This window comes from Triticum aestivum, chromosome 2A, assembly GCF_018294505.1.
Source record: "Triticum aestivum cultivar Chinese Spring chromosome 2A, IWGSC CS RefSeq v2.1, whole genome shotgun sequence".
Classification (NCBI taxonomy): Eukaryota; Viridiplantae; Streptophyta; class Magnoliopsida; order Poales; family Poaceae; genus Triticum; species Triticum aestivum.
The window spans coordinates 639,260,326-639,280,555 of NC_057797.1; positions in this window are offsets into that span (position 1 = coordinate 639,260,326).

Consider the following 20,230-nt stretch of genomic DNA (forward strand, 5'->3'; position numbering starts at 1 on the left):
CTGCTAATTTTCTCTCTCAGTCCAATGAATCATGCAGCGGTGTGGCCCTTCGCGGTGTAGTCGTGGCAATTTTGACAATTTTGACCTATGGACGAAATCAATTCACGGAATGAACTGGCCGTGAAACTATTTCACAGCTTTAACCTTTTTGTGTAGCGCCCGCCAGGACGGCGCCACACTCTACGGTGCAGCGCCTAGCCCGGGGGCGTTGCACACCAGTCCACCGTGGCAGCCCCTGGGCCCGCAACCAGCAGTGCAACGCCTCCGAGCTAGGCGCCACACTTGTAAAGTGCAACGCCTCCGAGGTAGGCGTCACACTTCTTAAGTGCAGCGCCTATCTCTTAGGCGCTGCACTGTGACTTATCCAGAGTGTGGTCCCTCACCCCCACACCACACACTCTCCCACTCTCCTCCCCCGAGCTTTGCCCCCTTTCCCCCTCTCTCCCCCTCTCAAATCCTCTCCCAAATCTTGCAAATTTGAAGATTTTGTCCGTGGATTTCGAAGTCAAACCCTCCCTCAAGGTAATATTCTCCATTCCCCTTGTTTTGATCCAAGTAAAGTTCCCCATTGCTCATTTGTTGCTTGTTTGGGGAAACCCTAGTTTTGTTTGGATCTAGAGATATGCATGGAAATGTGAGATGTTTGTTTGCCAATTTCTATGGTTAGGCTTTGTTAGTATGCTAGGGTTATTCTTATGGGTGTTCTTATATTGGTGCTAGGGTTAGGTTTAGGGCTAGGGTTATGGTTATGGTTATGGTTATGGTTATGGTTAGGGTTGTTGTTTGATATATAAATTAGGGTTTCTATTCCGTGTTAATCCTTGTATTAGTACTCATGGAAGCAATGTTATCTTGTGTTATTGGAATGCTTATAGGGATGGAAAGAACATGTGTGTTTGTTCATCATGGGGACAAGGACGCATTTTTGAAAGGCAATGTAGAACCGGATCCGGATGAGGTTGACATTGTGTTTGATAGTAGTCCTAGCTATGCGGAGCTCTTGCAACAAGTTAGGGAAGATTTGAATTGGACGGACCCTAGTGATATCATAGAGTTGGAGGGAAGGCATAATGTTGGTTTTGGAATGCACATCCGTTGGAAGACAATGCGTGTCAACTCGGAGCAACGTTGGGTTGCATACAAGGAGACGGTGGCCGAATCACTAGACAAGGCTCTTGAGTTATTTGCAACAAAGAAGGTTGATTCAAGTTTGCATTTGGACTTGAACCGGAACCCCTCCCCTTTGGTTGCTAGTAGCCCCACACCTTTGAAGCTAGATGAAATTGTTGAACCTCTTTTGACCCAAGAAGTGAGGCCAACATTGAGCCCGTTTACAAACAACCAAGATGAAGATTTGCAAGAGGACAATAATGAGTATGCGGACGATGACAATGAAGTTGATCTCCATGACAACAATGTGGGTGATCTCGACAAATATCACTTGCAAGAGACAATGGACCCTTCCATCCCTTTTTCCCGTGCATATGCATCGGACTCGGATGACGATGGTCCGGATGAACAAGTTGATGCGGAGGGGTTCACGGTGAAGGAAGCCGAAGCTTTCGAGAAGGTATTTGGTCGGGATCATCGGACTACATTGTTCAAGGATGTTAGTCTCGCGGATGAAGCCGTGGTAGATGGTGGCCAATGTGTACCTCTTGGGGTTAGGCCAATCTCTTATCGTGATTTGGGAGATGACGAGAACCGCATTGCTAAAGGTTCTAAGTTCGACACCTTCTTGGAATTGAAGATGTGGCTCGACAACTACTCGGTTACGCATTATCGTCCACATAAGGTGGTGCATTCGGACGTCAAAGTGCGCTACACGGTTGCATGTGCATGTGAAGATGAAATATGTCCATGGATTGTGTGTTTAAGATGTTGTATGGTACTTGGGAGGAAGCATACAACCGAATCCCTAGGTTGTTGTTAGCCATGGCCGCGACAAACCCGGGCATGGTTCATGTGGTCGAGCCTCATGGGCACCAAACAACGGTTCATGAAGGAAGGAAAGTCAGAGTATTTGGCCGTGCTTTTTGGGCGTTCGAGCAATGTGTGAGGGCTTTTGAACATTGTAGGCCGGTCATCGCAATTGATGGCACGTTCTTGACCGGACAATACAAGGGCACCTTGTTGGTTGCGATAGCAAGTGATGCCAATAACCGGGTGCTGCCATTGGCATTTGCTTTGGTTGAGGTGGAAAACAATGACAACTGGGAGTGGTTTCTGCATCTTTTGAGGACGAAGGTGTTACCCGCTCAAAGGGAAATGTGTGTCATATCGGATCGGCATCAAGGAATTCTTAACGCGGTGGAGATTGACATTCCCGGGCATGCTCCGTTGCACCATCGATGGTGCATGAGGCACTTTTGTTCGAACTTCTATAGGGCATGTGGCCTTAAGGAGTTGGCCGATGATCTTCAAGATTGTTGTCTTGCTTTCTCCGAGAAGCGCTTCGCCACTTTGTACAACAAATTGCTCGCACACAAAAAACTTGATGCCGGGGGTCAAGACTTTCTCAATACGCACATTCAATACCGGAACAAGTGGGCACGTGCCTTTGATGAAGATGGCCGGAGATACGGTCAAATGACAAACAATATGGCGGAATGCTTCAATAGGGTGCTCAAAGGTGCACGTGGATTACCCGTGACGGCAATAGTTCAATACACATTTGACAAGATGAATGCGTACTTTGTAAAGTACTCGATGGAAACCGATGCACAAATAGCGGGTGAGAACCCACGGAAGTACAAGTACAAGTTCCCACCTAAAGTTGATGAATGGTTGGTATTTCAATCACGGAAGGCGGACTCAGAAGAAGCTATATTATATGACAACGAAGAGTGGAAGTACGAAGTGAAAGAGCCAGGAGGAACCACAAACGATGGCCGGCAACATGGAGGTCGGGCTTTCAAGGTGTCGTTAACACAATGTGATTGCACTTGCGGTAGGCCGTTGTTGCTTCATCTCCCATGCTCACACTTGTATACAGCCGGTCGCCTTAGGAATGTGGACATCAATCACCCACGCACCGTGAGGGAGTCCGAGTTCTCAATCATGACAGTCAAGAAAACATGGGCTCCCCGCTTTCACCCGTACTTTGACCAATCGCAATGGCCGGAGTATCATGGAGTTCAACTACGGCCGGATCCGGAGTTGAAGGTTGTTAAACGGGGTAGACGTAAGACAAAGCGTCTTAGAGGAGACATGGACGGATGGGGCCATGGTGGCCGCCGCGAAGCGGGCAACGACCAATTCCAAGAGCCTCGTGAGAGCTCCCGTTGTGGGGAGTGCAAAGGTCATGGCCACAACAAAAGAAAATGTACGAAACCAAGGAAAAGGTCCAAGAAAAATGATGCAAGCACAAGCCAACAAGGAGCTACACAAGGGAGCCAACCAAGTGGTAGCCAACAAGTGCCAAGCCAACCAAGAGGTAGCCAACAAAAGCGAAGGCAACCTAGTGGTAGCCAACAAGTGCCAAGACAACCAATTGGTAGCCAACCTAGTGGTAGCCAACAAGTGCCAAGCCAACCAAGTGGTAGCCAACAAGTGCCAAGCCAACCAAGTGTTAGCCAAAGAGGATCTAGGCAACAAAGAGGTCGGCAACTAGGACTTACAAGAAGCCGTGGTGGTGGTGGTGGTGGTGGTAGAGCTCGTGGTGGTGGTGGATTTGGCGGCTTCTGTTACTTCAAAACCGACCAATGGGTGGGGTGCGGGAGGGGGAGCGGGCGCCTGGCGTCTAAGTCACAGTGCAGCGCCTACGGTCTGGGCGCTGCACTTTACAAGTGTGGCGCCTAGCTCGGAGGCGTTGCACTGCTGGTTGCGGGCCCAGGGGCTGCCACGGTGGACTGGTGTGCAACGCCCCCGGGCTAGGCGCTGCACCGTAGAGTGTGGCGCCGTCGTGGCGGGCGCTACACAAAAAGGTTAGAGTTGTGAAATAGTTTCACGGCCAGTTCATTCCGTGAATTGATTTCGTCCATAGGTCAAAATTATCAAAATTGCCTGTAGGCTGAGCCATAACTGTTTGAAAAGACGAACCATTACTACTATGGCCAGGAGGCGCGCCTGTCTTTTTGGCTCGGTTATTATATCGGCTTCCGTGCTGGCTCTGTTCTTGTACTCCTACATAGCTTTGGACCTTTGGTGCAGCAGCTGCTGCTGCTGGTGCATGCACTGAGATGCTTCTCCCTCGTGATTCAGTACCGCCATGTCCCCACGCGATGGTTTGAAATTTCCACGGCGCGGCGAGATTTTTTCAGGCCGGCCGGCCGGCACTGTTGGTGACAGCAGCGATGCGTGGTGCACTCGGAGTGGGACCCCAGCGGCTCCAACTTATTTCCGACCTAACCAGAGGCCGTAATCGTAATGGGGCACTGACGTGGTGAGTGCGACCGGCGCCTTCCTCCTCCGTCGCTGCCTTGCCTCGCTTTGCGCTGCACAACCCGGCTCCGGCTCCGGCGCCCACTTGGCCCGGCAGCCAGCGCCCCTGGCGCGCGGGCCCCACTTGCCCCCCACACTAACCTCATGTCGTCTTATCTTAAGCACGTACGCAATGGCTTTAGTTTCTGATGTTCCTTTCTTGCATTCTGATCCGTCTTCGTTTCTTCTCTCCTCCAGGGCTAAATCCATCTTTGGATTTCAGAGTACTTTCTTTGTGGTTAGCTCTGCCTGCTGCTCTGCTTAATTGCGCATCTATTGTCATGCCCTGTGGACACAGGACCGCAGCAGAGCCTGACAGTACTTGCATTAGTTTTGTTTAGAAGACGGTACTAGTTGTATAAGTATGGGGAGGTGCATGTGCTGTGAACTCCTGTTCATGGGCAGCCCGAGCCAAAAAAACCCAGCAACTGGGCCGGGCTTGGGCTCCACTTCTCCGCCCGAAGCATGGCTAGGAAGCCGGAAAAAGGCCCAAAGTGACAAAAAATATTTTAATTCAGAAATAGGCATATTTTTTCTAATATCATCATAATGGTTATTTTAATTGAGTAACTGTACTGTCCTTGTGTTTTGGGCCAGGCCGAGCTCGGGTTTAGGATTTTCAGTTCCAAAAAAGCCCAAAATATGAACCGACCCAGAGGATGATCCAGTCTACTCCAAGGTAAGCCCCGAAAAATGGCAACCGATGTGTAGTGTGGACTCAAAAATTTCTTGGGAGGTTAGACTCAAAAATTAAACTGGGTGGAGTGTGGTGTGTCGAAAAAAAGGATTTTAGCCTTTTGACCTATATCATCAAACAACCAAAGAACATTTTCCAAGGACATGAATCCTACAAAGTGTAGATGCAGGGTCCAAATCATTTCTTAGCAAAGAGCTATTTTTCAATATTAAAATATGCTTTGAGCCACATGTTCCTCACATTATGACAGTTTGAACCAAATTTAAGTACAAAAAAAAAACAAATAAAAAAAACAAATTTGAACTAATAAATAAAATATCCTCCCCGTTCTTACGTGTATTTCCTCTCTGTTAGGCATGAGGCATGATTTGGCTTATGTTTGTTGATATAGCCGTGAAATATATGTGAACTTTATCCCATGTGTTGTAATCTACAAGTTGGCTGCTAATTTTAAGTCCTTTGAGAATCAATTGTTGATAAATCAAGGATGTTGCGCACAACATGTGAAATAATTTTCTCAGTCTCATCATGTCCTGGAGAAAGGGAGCGGCATGCCCACATATGGTGTGATGTGTTGTCCTTGTTAGTTCTACAATAACCTATTATGTGGGTTTAATCTTTTAGGATGAGGATGTGACTTTAAGGGCTTCTTTGATTAAAAGGTTTCTCAAAAAGAATTTTGAAGGATTATAACCCTTAGGAGTTTTTCTACGTGGGTTGTTTGATCCATGTGATTGCAAACCATCAAAACTTTTTCTTTGGATTCACATGCACAAGATTTCATGGGAAATTTTTCATCCACTCCAAACTCTTGCAAAAGATGCAACATTTCTTCTGTGATGCAATCAAGCAAACTAAGAGCTCATTCGGGTGGCATTTTATTGTAGGATTACTATAGATTTTGACCCTCAATTTCTTTTATGTGAAACATTCATTTTCCATAATAGAAGACTATATTCCTTAGGATTGTGTTCATCTTGACCCGATACATGCATATTCTTAGCAGTAGGTGAGAGCTCATGAAAATTTTCTGGGTATTGGAGTGGGGAGGGCATCCTAATCCCTTACTCTTCCTATTTCTTTGATTTGAAAATCCTAGAAACTAAATAAGCTATAAAATAATTTAGGTTTCACATGCTCAAGACACTGCTATCCTATGTTTGCCATATTCGTGTGATTTTAGGGCATCTTTGGTTCTACGAGCTCTCAAAGGAATTTCGTAGGATTCCAAGAAAGATGAATTTATCATTTAGACTCTATTCGATGCAAGAAATATATTTGTCAATATCGTATGGATTGCTTTTTCTACAGCACCGTTCCATAGGATTCCTATCACGATGTAGAACCCTTGTAGGAAAAAACCTTTTCAGTCTCTGGCAACTTTGTGATGCACCGGGATTCGACTAGGCTACATGGTCTTCATGAATTAGAGAAGAAAAGCGGAAGAATACAGAAGAACACAAGGAACACACGGGTATGCCTAAGGGAGCCTCACCCACTCAGTGCGCATCCATGAACAAACATCTTGATTACACAAGCTTGTGGATGGGAACTCAAAGCAACACACTCTTGCAACCAAATTACCTACTCATTTGGTATAATTGATTCAAATAATATCCAAAGGAAAGAGATGTGCAAGTGCAATGTAGGGTTTTCTTCTCCAAATATGAATATAGGGAGGTCTGGTAACATCTCGTAGAAAGGACTTGATATCCTTCACCGAATCGGTGGCCTTGAATACATCACTACAAAGCTTAACCCTAGGTCGAGGTACATCATATATAGGTTCTCACAAAGTGATTCTAGGGAAAGAGAAAAGGTGCATGGGCCGACCCAGATATGTGTGCACAAGCATGTTTGGACAGTCTGGGTTGGTATGCCCGAACAACCCGGATAATGAAACTCGCGTGAGCGTGAGACTTGGTGTTGACTATGGGATTCATTCGCTTCACGGCCGAACAGTTTGAATACGCCCAACCTTCAATTGGGTAGTTTGGGCACTATGTCAGACAACTCAACTCGTCGGGTCTCTGCGACATCTCTCTGGGGGGCGAACTATCTGAGTTATGGCCATGGCTATCCGACAAGCAGGACCTCATCCTTGGAAGCTCGGACCTCTCCTTCCTCTTCTAGATTTGGGTCTGCGTCTTGGCCGTCTTTCATTGCTTTTTTCGATCATTACCTCTATATCAGAGCACACGCAACATGTGCGCCATCAATAGTTGCTAGTTCTCATGCATGTCTAAAGTGAGCTCATAGTTCTCATGCATGCCTAAAGAGAGCTCATTTAGGAGTACAGTCACCTTGCCTTGTATTGCCTTGTCGCATTCGTGTGTCAATGATCCCATTTAAACTTGTGCAAACATCGGGCTGAGGCGGTAAAAGCCCGACCTGCTTTTCTCTAGCCAGAGCCCGGCCAGAAGCCCGACCTAAAATAATGAAAAAAGGAAGCTCAAGCCCAACCCAAATGGCAAGCCCACCCGATTGTTTTGGGCCGGGTTGTCAGGGCGGGCTACCCATGCTCAAGTCTAGTCCCATTGGTGCTTCCCCGCTTGGTATGACGATGTTTGAGGAACCCAACATATCACCTTGTCATCCACTCTAACCGCTATGCAAAATTTTCATGTTATTCCTATGGTGCAATCAAACAACTTCTTTTACTATTTTTTGCTGTTGTTATTCCAGTAGGACTCCAAATGTCACGCCCATTGTATAATTTTGTGTTTATTTCTTCCTATTCATATGTTTTTAAAACTATACAAAGGAAAGACGACCTAAAACCCTGCGAATGAAAGATGCCCTCTGGTAAGTTGCGATATCGTTGCTTCAAACTGCCACAATGCGACATATTTCGATTCAAAACGTATTTTCTCAATTTCCAACAACAAGATGATCCCACGTGCCGTGCACTTCAAAAGTGTGGCAATTCCACATCCCGTTAGACATGCGAACCCAAAAGGCTCTATTATTTGAACTTAACCTTAATTTTGTAAGCAAGAATGCATGATGAAATAACATGATTAGTAGCCTTTGCACCACACAAAGCCAGCACGTGCCTCCATTTCGTCACAGATGAACCCGTGAGTAGGAGGCTACGCATCGCTACAAATCCTACGAACGTGCACTTGTTCCAATTCATCCATCCACCACGGAAGTCTCGCCGTCCATCACTGCCGAGAAGACTCCCATACCGAAGATAAACATATCTACTCTACGCCTCGTATGTGCCGCGGTGCCGGTTATTCCAATCCAAATATCCAACGTAGTACCACTACAGAGCTGGTCTGCCCTAGCGTGCAGAGGGAGCTAAACAAAGCGCGGGTCGGTTTGTTACCGGAGCGCCCCGGGAATTTCGTCTCGAGCTTGTTTGGACGGAGCAGGAGAAGTCGCGCGGATAAGGCGACGACGGGTGGGAATCATGGCACCTGCACCGCACTGCGCACCGAATCCATCAGTCATCGATTCGCAAAATTTTCTAAGGAAAATAAATAAATCAGATAGACTCGTAGTAGTACGCACAGTCAGTCACGTGAGCCCGCCGCGTCGTCGCGGCCGGTCTTGGGCATTCAAAACCCTTTGCGCTAAAGTTGTTCCCTCCTTGCAACGTACTCAATGAATGAGCGGTGGCCCGCCGCACGGCAGCACGGCCGCGTTTTGAGCAGCACTGCTTGTACGTACTCAAGTGTATTTTTGCCTATACGAAGGCGAGACAAGAAATAAAAAATAATGATCGGGCTATAATGCAAAAAATCGGTCTCTACAGATGCTCATAGGTATAAACAGTAAAGGAGAATAAATATAAAGAGAATTTTTGTGATAGCTGATTATATTTGATATAAATGTCAGTTTTTTTAAGAAAAATATTTGAGAGCAGTGCGCGAAAAAAAAGGATGGGTCCAATTCATTCCTGACTGGTACTTACTCGTTTGGCACGAGGCCGGCATATCACTAACACTTAATTCTTTTTATGTGACAAATTGACAGGCTACATAGAGTAGTGTGATATTCCCTCCGTCCCAAAATAAATAACACAACTTTGTATTAAGTTTACAAAGTTAGTATAAAGTTGAATCATTTGTTTTGAAACGAAGAAAGTAATATATTTGCAGCAATGAGGACCGAAACTATGAAAGATTCGAGTTACCTGCAGAGTTCGTGGACTTTGTCTCTTATGCCAACCCCGCTCCTCAACAAAAGAGATACGAAAAGGGAAAGTGACCTTCTCAGCTCGAGCTCAAATGAGCTCGGATGAACGGTAAAATCGAAAACAGTTTGAAAAAAGAATCTGATTTTTTTTGTGACAAACATTGACAAAAGTTCTAAGAGCTCGCAAAATTACATCATGAAATCAAATCTGTGGAAGTCATGGCAAAAAAAAGTGTACCAAAATGCGTTTCAATGTAGCATTTTCAGAGTATCAATTTTATTTATTCTTTTGCCACCACTTCTGCAAATGTGATTTCATGACAAAATTTTGCAAGCTCTTAGAACTTTTGTCAATGTTTTTCACAAAAAAAATCAGATTTTTTAACTTGTTTTAATTATTTTTTATTTTACTATTCACCCGAACTCATTTGAGCTCGGGCTGAGAAACTCCACGCCCTATGAAAAGAAAGATGACTTCTCAAGTTAGGTCGACGGACTCTGCTTAAGGGCCTCTTGATTCGCAGGATTTTAAAATAAAATAAACATAGGATTGAAATGCTATGGTCGTCTCAATCCTACAAAATTTAAACAAAGAATTATTTTAAAAAGGTTTGAGTGGATACTAGAAATCATATGTGAAATAGTACTTAGGAAAAAGTTCTATACGATTCTATCTTATGAATCAAACAACCAACATAGCAAAAATTGATAAAGATCCCAATCCTTCAAAATCACTATGAAAATCCTTAAATCAAAGGAGCCCTAAGAGTTCCGCCCGGGTGGCCAGCGGATTCAGCGCGAATTCCCGATGGCTCTTATTCAAACATTTTTGGCAGTATTTTATCAATCCATCCCCATTCTCCACTGATTATACGGGACAAACATTTTTGCAGTAGTTTAACAATATTGGAGCGTAATATTTAAACTTTTTGAATTCAAAATATCGTTGCGTTTGAACATTTAAACTATTTTAGACTATATATACGGCTATTTGAACGTGCGGACTTAAATACTTTTTTTTAAGGATTGGATGTATACGTGCAGCGTTGGATGCGCGACTTCCGCATCTGTGTCCATGGACGGATGCCGGAGCAAATTTGTTGTTCAGCATTGGAGATGCCCTTATTCAAACAGTTTTGCAATAGTTTATCTATCTATCCTCATTCTTCACTGATTATACGGGATACGCGTTTCTTTAATTTTGATGAGTGGGGAGCAATGATGCGTGTGGTGGAAGATTTCCTGAACAGCCGTTGGCTTCGCTTTTCATCTCGGCCGTCCAAGTGTTACTTATAGTATTCGGCTAGAACGGAAACGGAAAGTACAAGAGAACTAAACATCGAGCCCACAAAAGCCAGAAAAAGGCCCGATTAGCCTAGCCTGCAGTGCGCGTAGCAGTTGAATCGTACTGATCCGAGCATTGCGCCACCCATATAATTGTTGGCTCTGTGTAGTATTGCCCACTAAAAAAAATAAAAAAATAAAAAAATTGCCCACTACGCGGTCACATGGACGATAGACCGGAGGCTCAATTATGCACGTCACACCAACGCGAAGTTGTTCAAAAATGCTATCGCATTATGCACAGCCAGCTCGTCCAAGCTCCAAACTGCCGGAGTCGTCAGCTGGCCAAACACAACAGCACCGCTGAACTGAGGTCAACTCCAGCCCGCGACCCCATCCCATCCGGCCCCGTTCAATTGGAACAAAACGGACAGATCCCATGGCCCAACGCGCGACACTTTGAACCCATCTTGTCCATTTGGTGTCTGGCCCGATCCATTTTAAGCGCAAACATGCGTCCGGTTTGGGTCTAGACGGGCAGCAAACGGGCGCGTCGCTGGTCCGCATCGGGGCCGCGTGGCAGGCGACCACATACCTCCCACCGTCCAACATAAATGCGCACACGCGGTCGGCCCCAGCTGTCATCCGCCCAGGCGCACGGTAGGCGTCGTTCTTAAATGGAAAGCCGTGGACCAGTCGCAATCCACGCTCCCACTCCAGTCGCGCGGCATCCTCGAAACCTGACATCCAAATCCTAGCTCTCCCTTCCCCTTCCTCGAGCTCGCGGGCCACCAACATCCATGGGGTGGTGGAACACCGGCCGCAAAGGGGCGAACAACCGCGAGGCTGGCTCGTCCTCAGGCCGCCGCCTCCACGGCGTCAAAGATGAGCCCGCATCACCCCCATGGAGGGCTCCCGCACCTCCCGCATTCACCATCGCCCCTACGGCCACCGGCGAGCGCGACCGGCACTACATCCACGTGGATGTTTGTCGTCATTATTGGAAGATGAGGAGCCACTCCTCTGGAGCGACGTTCATCTCCCCAATAACTGGTATTTGCCCGTGGACCGGGTGCCGATCCCGCCAGTCCCGACGAGCGATCGTGTGCGCCGCGAGGAGATCGAACGTCGCCGTCGCCTCCTGCCAGACAACCTCTACTACGACCCCAGGTACGCCGTCGACTCTAGCCTCTGGGACACTTGCTTGCGGGACGAGCACGACCCGCGATGCATGTCCTTCTTTGCCGGCACCTCATTGGGGCCGCTGATACGTCTCAAACGTATCTACTTTTCCAAACACTTTTGCCTTTGTTTTGGACTCTAACTTGCATGATTTGAATGGAACTAACCCGAACTGACGCTGTTTTCAGCAGAATTACCATGGTGTTATTTATGTGCATGAGCAATCGTTTTCGGAATGACCTGAAACTTCACGGAGTCACTTTTCAGAAAATAAGAAAAATACCTGCCAAAGATGAAGGCCAGGGGGCCCACCGTCTCTTCACGAGGATGGGGGGCGCGCCCCCTACCTCGTGGCCCCCCTGTTGCCTCTCCGACTCCAACTCCACCTCCATATATTGAGTTTCGGGGAGAAAAAAATCAGAGAGAAAAAATCATCGCGTTTTACGATACGGAGCCGCCGCCAAGCCCTAAAACCTCTCGGGAGGGCTGATCCGGAGTCCGTTCGGGGCTCCGGAGAGGGGAATCTGTAGCCATCGTCATCATCAACCATCCTCCATCACCAATTTCATGATGCTCACCGCCGTGCGTGAGTAATTCTATCGTAGGCTTTGTAAGTGCATCTAGTGCCACCCCTAGTTGGTTTTGGAGTATTGACGACAAACCTAGTTGAGGGACTAATGTGTTTGTGAGAATTGCAGGATAACACAGGTAGAAGTCCCTCATTGATTCGGTTTTCCTACCAGAGATGACCCCTAAAAATGTAAGAAGACATTGAAGTCAAAGGTGGTATGTGAAGACATTCACATTGAAGACTATGACAAGAGAAGACATCGCATGAAGACTATGGAGCGCGAAGACTTAGTTCTTTCGTCGTTCTTTTTCTTCTTTGTTGAGTCATAGGAACCACCGTATTGTTAAGTGGGGTCCAAGTGAACCAGTCAGAATGACTGAAGTGATGCTTAACCAAAATCCTATGTCTTCGAGTGAAGACTGTGAGAGCAAATCTTGTCCAGAGTTGGATAAGTCAGCTTTGCTTGTAGCTCAAGTAAAGTTGTGTGTGTGTTTGAAATCTGACCATTGGAACACGTGTCAGTTCCTTAGTGACCAAGGGTCATTTCAGACAAATCAGGTCGGGTTGCCTAGTGGCTATAAATAGCCCCCCTACAACCATAAACGGTTGGCTGCTCAGAGTTAGTGCACGGCTTTTGTCGTTTGAGAGCAACCCACCTCGAAGCCTTTGAGAGAGAATTCCTTGCGAGGATAAAGCCCTAAACACCCAGAGCCAAAGAGTGTTAGGCATCACTTAAGTCTTCCTGTCTGTGTGATCTGAAGACTTATTACACTGAGGACTGTGAATCCTCCAGCCGGTTAGGCGCCGCATTCTGAGCATCCAAGAGTCATTGTGGATCGCTGGTGAACGAAGTCTGTGAAGGTTTGGAAATCTACCTTGAAGACTTACCAGAGTGATTGGGCGAGGACCGGGTGTCCTTAGCTCAAGGGGAATAAGGTGAAGAGGAGGTCTTCTGAGTTGAATCTCAGCCTCCCTAACCAGACGTACAGTTTTCACAGCAACTGGAACTGGTCAAACAAATCATTGTCTTTAACGAGTCATTGGTTTCATCCTTCCCTTCCCTTTACTTACTGTTGGTCCTTGTGAAGTCATTGTATGATTGCTTTATTTTTTGCCTTCACTGAGTGACTGCTTGTTCTGATTGGCTTCACAATATCTTCCTACCTGATCTTTACTGCCTAGCTGCTATTAGTCATTCTGCTTTCACTCCATTGAATACTTGACTATGGTTTGCCTAGTGTAGTCTACCTTCCGCTGCATGGTAATAGGTTTATTTCTATCGTTTGTCTTCGAAACTTTCATGTTTTCAAGACTTTCATAAAAATCGCCCATTCACCCCCCTCTAGTCGATCACTAGCTCTTTCAATTGGTATCAGAGCGAGGTACTCCCTTGTTCTGTGTGATTCGATTTAACCACCTGGAGTTTTAGCTATGTCGACTGCAGGGATAATCAAAGTCTCCGCTGCATGCCCAGTCTTCGATGGAACTGAATATCCCTACTGAAAGAATAAGATGCACATGCATCTTGAAGCCATTGATGTCGACCTATGGTATGTCGTCAAGAATGGCGTTCCCAAGGCTGGTGAAGGTGTCACCGCTGCTGATGTCAAGAAGTTCGTTCAACTGGACTCCACTGCCAAGAACATCATCTGTGGTCATCTGACCAAAGGACAATATGGCCGTGTGAGTGCTTTGGAAACATCTAAACTAGTCTGGGACTGGCTCTCCAAGGTCAACGAAGGCGTCTCAACCCAGAGAGATCAGAGAATCAGTGTCCTTCGCAACCTCTTCAACCGCTTCAAGAGAAATGACATGAGAATGTTCAGCTCACGTTTGATCAACTCACTGACATCACAAATGAGCTTCAAGCCCTCGGCGCCCGAGGGAGTCCTGGATTAGGGGGTGTCCGGATGGCCAGACTATACCTTCAGCCGGACTCCTGGACTATGAAGATACAAGATTGAAGACTCCGTCCCGTGTCTGGAAGGGACTTTCCTTGGTGTGGAAGGCAAGCTTGGCGATACGGATATGTAGATCTCCTACCATTGTAACCGACTTTGTGTAATCCTAACCCTCTCCGGTGTCTATATAAACAGGAGGGTTTTAGTCCGTAGGACAACATACACAACAACAATCATACCATAGGCTAGCTTCTAGGGTTTAGCCTCTCCGATCTCGTGGTAGATCTACTCTTGTACCACCCATATCATCAATATTAATCAAGCAGGACGTAGGGTTTTACCTCCATCGGGAGGGCCCGAACCTGGGTAAAACTTCGTGTCCCTTGCCTCCTGTTACCATCTGGCCTAGACGCACAGTTCGGGACCCCCTACCCAAGATCCCCCGGTTTTGACACCGACATTGGTGTTTTCATTGAGAGTTCCTCTGTGTCGTTGCTGTCAGGCTTGATGGCTCCTAAGATCATCAATGGTGATGCAGTCCAGGGTGAGACCTTCCTCCCCGGACAGATCTTTGTCTTCGGCGGCTTCGCACTATGGGCCAATTCACTTGGCCATCTGGAGCAGATCGAAAGCTATGCCCCTGGCCGTCAGGTCAGATTTGGAAGTTTAAACTACACGGCTGACATCCGCGGGGACTTGATCTTCGACGGATTCGAGCCACTGCCGAGCGCGCCGCACTGTCACGACGAGCATGATCTAGCTCTGCCGCCGAACAGTGCCCTGGAGGCCACACCCGCATCAGCTTCGACCCTTAATTCAGAGCCAACTGCGCCGATCGAGGATGGGTGGTTGGACGCCGCCTCGGGGGCTGCGATCCCAACGGCGATCGAGCGGAACACCAGCCCCGCACTCTGCGAGACTCGTGACTCCAAGGAGCCAGACTCCTCTCCGGACTCCGAACCCTCCGCGCCCCTGTCGATCGAATCCGATTGGGCGCCGATTATGGAGTTTACTGCCGCGGACATCTTTCAGCACTCGCCTTTCGGCGATATTCTGAAGACACTGAAGTCTCTCTCTTTATCAGGAGAGCCCTGGCCGGACTACGGTCAGCAAGGTTGGGATTCAGACGATGAAGAAATTCAAAGCCCACCCACCACCCACTTTGTAGACACTGTCGACAACTTAACCGACATACTCGACTTCGACTCCGAAGACATCGACGGTATGGACGCCGATGAAGGAGACGATGAAGAACCAGCGCCTATCAGGCCCTGGAAAGCCATCTCGTCATATGACATATACATGGTGGACACCCCAAAAGAAGGAGATGGCGATGGAACAGCGGAGGATGACCCCTCCAAGAAACAGCCTAAGCGCCGGCGTCAGCGGTGCCGCTCAAAATCCCGCCAAAACAAACATGGTGATTCCAGCACGGGAGATAATAATACTTCGGAAAGTGCCGAAGAAAACCCCCTCCAGCAAGATTTAGCACAGGAGGATGGAGAAACCAGTCCTCATGAGAGAGCGGCAGACAGAGAGGTCGAGGATGATAATTATATGCCTCCCTCCGAAGACAAGGCAAGCCTCGACGATGACGAATTCGTCGTGCCAGAGGATCCCGTCGAGCAAGAGCGTTTTCAACGCAGGCTTATGGCCACGGCAAGAAGCCTCAAGAAAAAACAGCAACAACTTAGAGCTGATCAAGATTTGCTAGTCGACAGATGGACTGAAGTGCTTGCGGCCGAAGAGCATAAACTCGAACGCCCCTCCAAGAGCTACCCAAAGCGCAGGTTGCTACCCCGTTTAGAGGAGGAAGCACTTGATGCGGCCGATCGACCACCTCGTGGCCGCGACAGAGAGGCTTCCCGGCCCTCCACTCAAGCCGCACCCCGTACCAAGGCACGGGAATATGCGCCGGACTTACGAGATATGTTGGAGGACAAGGCAAGGCAAACAAGATCGATCTACGGATCGTGTGGGCGCGCCACAGCTCGAGACGGTAACCGTCACGCCGGCCACAAATTCGGCAGGGCCGAACACAATAGACAAAGCTCATTGGAGCTACGTCGTGATATAGCCCAGTACAGAGGCGCCGCACACCCACTATGCTTCACAGACGAAATAATGGATCATCAAATCCCCAAGGGTTTCAAACCCGTAAATATCGAATCATATGATGGCACAATAGATCCTGCGGTATGGATCGAAGATTATCTCCTTCATATCCACATGGCCCGCGGCAATGATTTCCACGCCATCAAATACCTCCCACTCAAGCTTAAAGGACCAGCTCGGCATTGGCTTAACAGCTTGCCAACAGGATCAATCAGTTGTTGGGAGAACCTGGAAGCCGCATTCCTCCACAATTTCCAGGGCACTTATGTGCGACCCCCAGACGCCGATGACATAAGTCACGTAATTCAGAAGCTAGAGGAATCGGCCAGGCAATTCTGGACATGGTTCCTAACAAAGAAAAATCAAATAGTCGACTGTCCGGACGCTGAGGCCCTAGCAGCCTTCAAGCACAATATCCATGATGAGTGGCTTGCCCGACACCTTGGACAGGAAAAGCCGAAGTCTATGGCAGCACTCACGACACTCATGACCCGCTTTTGCGCGGGAGAAGACAGCTGGCTTGCTCGTAGCAACAATATGAACAAGAACCCTGGTAATTCGGATACCAGGGACAGTAGTGGCAGGTCGCGTCGCAACAAGTAGAAGCGCCGCATTAACGGCGACAATACTGAGGATACGGCAGTTAATGCCGGATTCAGAGGCTCTAAATCCGGTCAGCGGAAAAAGCCATTCAAAAGGAATCCTAGGGGCCCGTCCAGTTTGGACTGAATACTCGACCGCTTGTGCCAGATACATGGCACCCCTGAAAAGCCGGCCAATCACACCAACAGGGATTGTTGGGTGTTCAAGCAAGCAGGCAAGTTAAACGCCGAAAATGAAGACAAGGGGCTGCATAGAGATGACGACGAGGAGCCCCGGCCGCCGAACAACAGTGGACAGAAGGGTTTTCCCCCACAAGTGCGGACGGTGAACATGATATACGCAACCCATGTCCCCAAAAGGGAGCGGAAGCGCGCGTTAAGGGACGTATACGCGGTAGAGCCAGTTGCCCCAAAGTTCAACCCATGGTCCTCCTGCCCGATCACCTTTGATCGAAGAGACCATCCCACTAGCATCCGTCATGGCGGATTTGCCGCATTGGTTCTAGACCCAATTATTGACGGATTTCATCTCACTAGAGTCCTTATGGACGGCGGCAGTAGCCTGAACCTGCTTTACCAGGATACCGTGCGGAAAATGGGCATAGATCCCTCGAGGATTAAGCCCACCAAAATGACCTTTAAAGGCGTAATACCAGGTGTAGAGGCCAATTGTACAGGCTCAGTCACACTTGAAGTGGTCTTTGAATCTCCGGATAATTTCCGAAGCGAGGAGTTAATCTTCGACATAGTCCCATTCCGCAGTGTCTATCACGCACTGCTCGGGCGAACCGCATTCGCCAAGTTCAATGCGGTACCGCACTACGCATACCTTAAGCTCAAGATGCAAGGCCCTCGAGGAGTAATTACGGTCAATGGAAACACCGAACGCTCCCTCCGAACGGAGGAGCACACATCGGCCCTTGCAGTGGAAGTACAAAGCAGCCTCTCCAGGCAGTTCTCAAGTCCAGCCATTAAACGACCGGACACCGTCAAGCGCGCCCGGAGTAACCTACAACAAGACCGCCTGGCACGATCCGAGCAGGCGTAGCAATGCGGCCCCAACCCCAGCCCTCGCAAAAACGCGACACCAGTACTTCGCGTACATAACTACGCTCTAGAAATACCATGGGTACAGGGGAAGGGGTACCATCACGGCACGCCCGAAACACGGCTTAAACCGCACCAGGGGCTGCCGATTTTTTAATTTTCTCTTACTTTCAGGACTCCACACTTCGGAAGGCCTGTTCGGCAGTTCAATTGCCGCACAAACAATGCAAGAACCAGGGAAGCAGACAAGCCACGCCGCATTACGGAACTCCCAGGTGGTCTCTATCACGAGCAGTATACCTGTTTCGCATACTATTCCGCAGCTTGCCCCTGCAACGGACATGTTACATAGTCCAACCTTTTGCTTATCGCATTATTTGTATTGTTCTGCTTTGATCGCAGCCCTCTTTAATAAACAGTGCATAGCTTTTGTCTATTTTTGCATTACTCTTTATATATATATATATATATATATATATATATATATATATATATATGTTCCTTAACGACATATTGCACCCGTACACTTTGGTACGGCCTAAATACGCCAGGGGCTTTAGTACCCCTCAATATGGTGTGAGAAGTCCGAACACTTTAACAAGTGCGGCACACCGAACTTATAGCATTATATGCATCGGCTCCGAATCATGTCTTGGGTCAATAGTTGGGTTTGCCCGGCTCCTATGTTTTGGTGCCTTACGTTCCGTTATATCGGCTAAGGTAGCACTAGGAGAACCACTGCGATTGTGCCTAGTTGAGCTGGGTCGAGCACCTCAGTGGAGAAAGCTAAAACTGATTGTCATGATGAAGCGAGAGCTGGTCGCTGCTACGTCTCGAGCTAGCGTTGGTTTTCCCCGAAGAGGAGGGGGTGATGCAGCATAGTAGCGTAAGTATTTCCCTCAGTTTTTGAGAACCAAAGTATCAATCCAGTAGGAGGTCACGCGCAAGTCCCCCATACCTGCACAAAATGGTAGCAACTCGCAACCAACGCTTAGGGGTTGTCAATCCCTTCAGGGTCACTTACGAGAGTGAGATCTGATAGAGATAATATTTTTGGTATTTTTGGTATAAAGATGCAAAGTGAAAAGTAAAAGAAAAACAAGTAAAATAAAGTAATGGAGATTGATATGATGAGAATAGACCCGGGGGCCATAGGTTTCACTAGTGGCTTCTCTCAAGAGCAAAGATATTCTATGGTGGGTGAACAAATTACTGTTGAGCAATTGATAGAATTGAGCATAGTTATGAGGTTATCTAGGTATGATCATGTATATAGGCATCACGTCCGTGACAAGTAGACCGACTCCTGCCTGCATCTACTACTATTACTCCACTCATTGACCGCTATCCAGCATGCATCTAGAGTATTAAGTTAAAAACAGAGTAACGCCTTAAGCAAGATGACATGATGTAGAGTAATAAATTCATGCGATATGATAAATACCCCATCTTGTTATCCTCGATGGCAACAATACAATACGTGCCTTGCAACTCTTTCTGTCACTGAGTAAGGACACCGCAAGATTGAACCCAAAGCTAAGCACTTCTCCCATTGCAAGAACTACCAATCTAGTTGGCCAAACCAAACGGATAATTCGAAGAGACTTGCAAAGATAACTCAATCATACATAAAAGAATTCAGAGAAGATTCAAATATTATTCATAGATAAGTTGGATCATAAACCCACAATTCATCGATCTCAACAAACACACCGCAAAAAGAAGATTACATCGAATAGATCTCCACGAGAGAGGGGGAGAACATTGTATTGAGATCCAAAAAGAGAGAAGAAGCCATCTAGCTACTAGCTATGGACCCGAAGGTCTGAAGTAAACTACTCACACTTCATCGGAAGGGCTATGGTGTTGATGTAGAAGCCCTTCGTGATGGATGCCCTCTCCGGCGGAGCTCCGGAACAGGCCCCAAGATGGGATCTCGTGGATACAGGAAGTTGCAGCGGTGGAATTAGGTTTTAGGCTCCCTCTCTGGTCTAATGGGGGTACGTAGGTATATATAGGAGGAAGGAGCACGTCGGTGGAGCTCCGATGGGCCCATGAGGCAGGGGGCGCTCCCGGGGGGGGGGGGGGCGCCCTCCACCCTCGTGACCTCCCCGGAAACTTCTTGGAGTAGGGTCCAAGTCTCCTGGATCACGTTCGGTGAGAAGATCACGTTCCCGAAGGTTTCATTCCGTTTGGACTCCGTTTGATATTCTGTTTCCTCGAAATACTGAAATAGGCAAAAACAGCAATTCTGGGTTGGGCC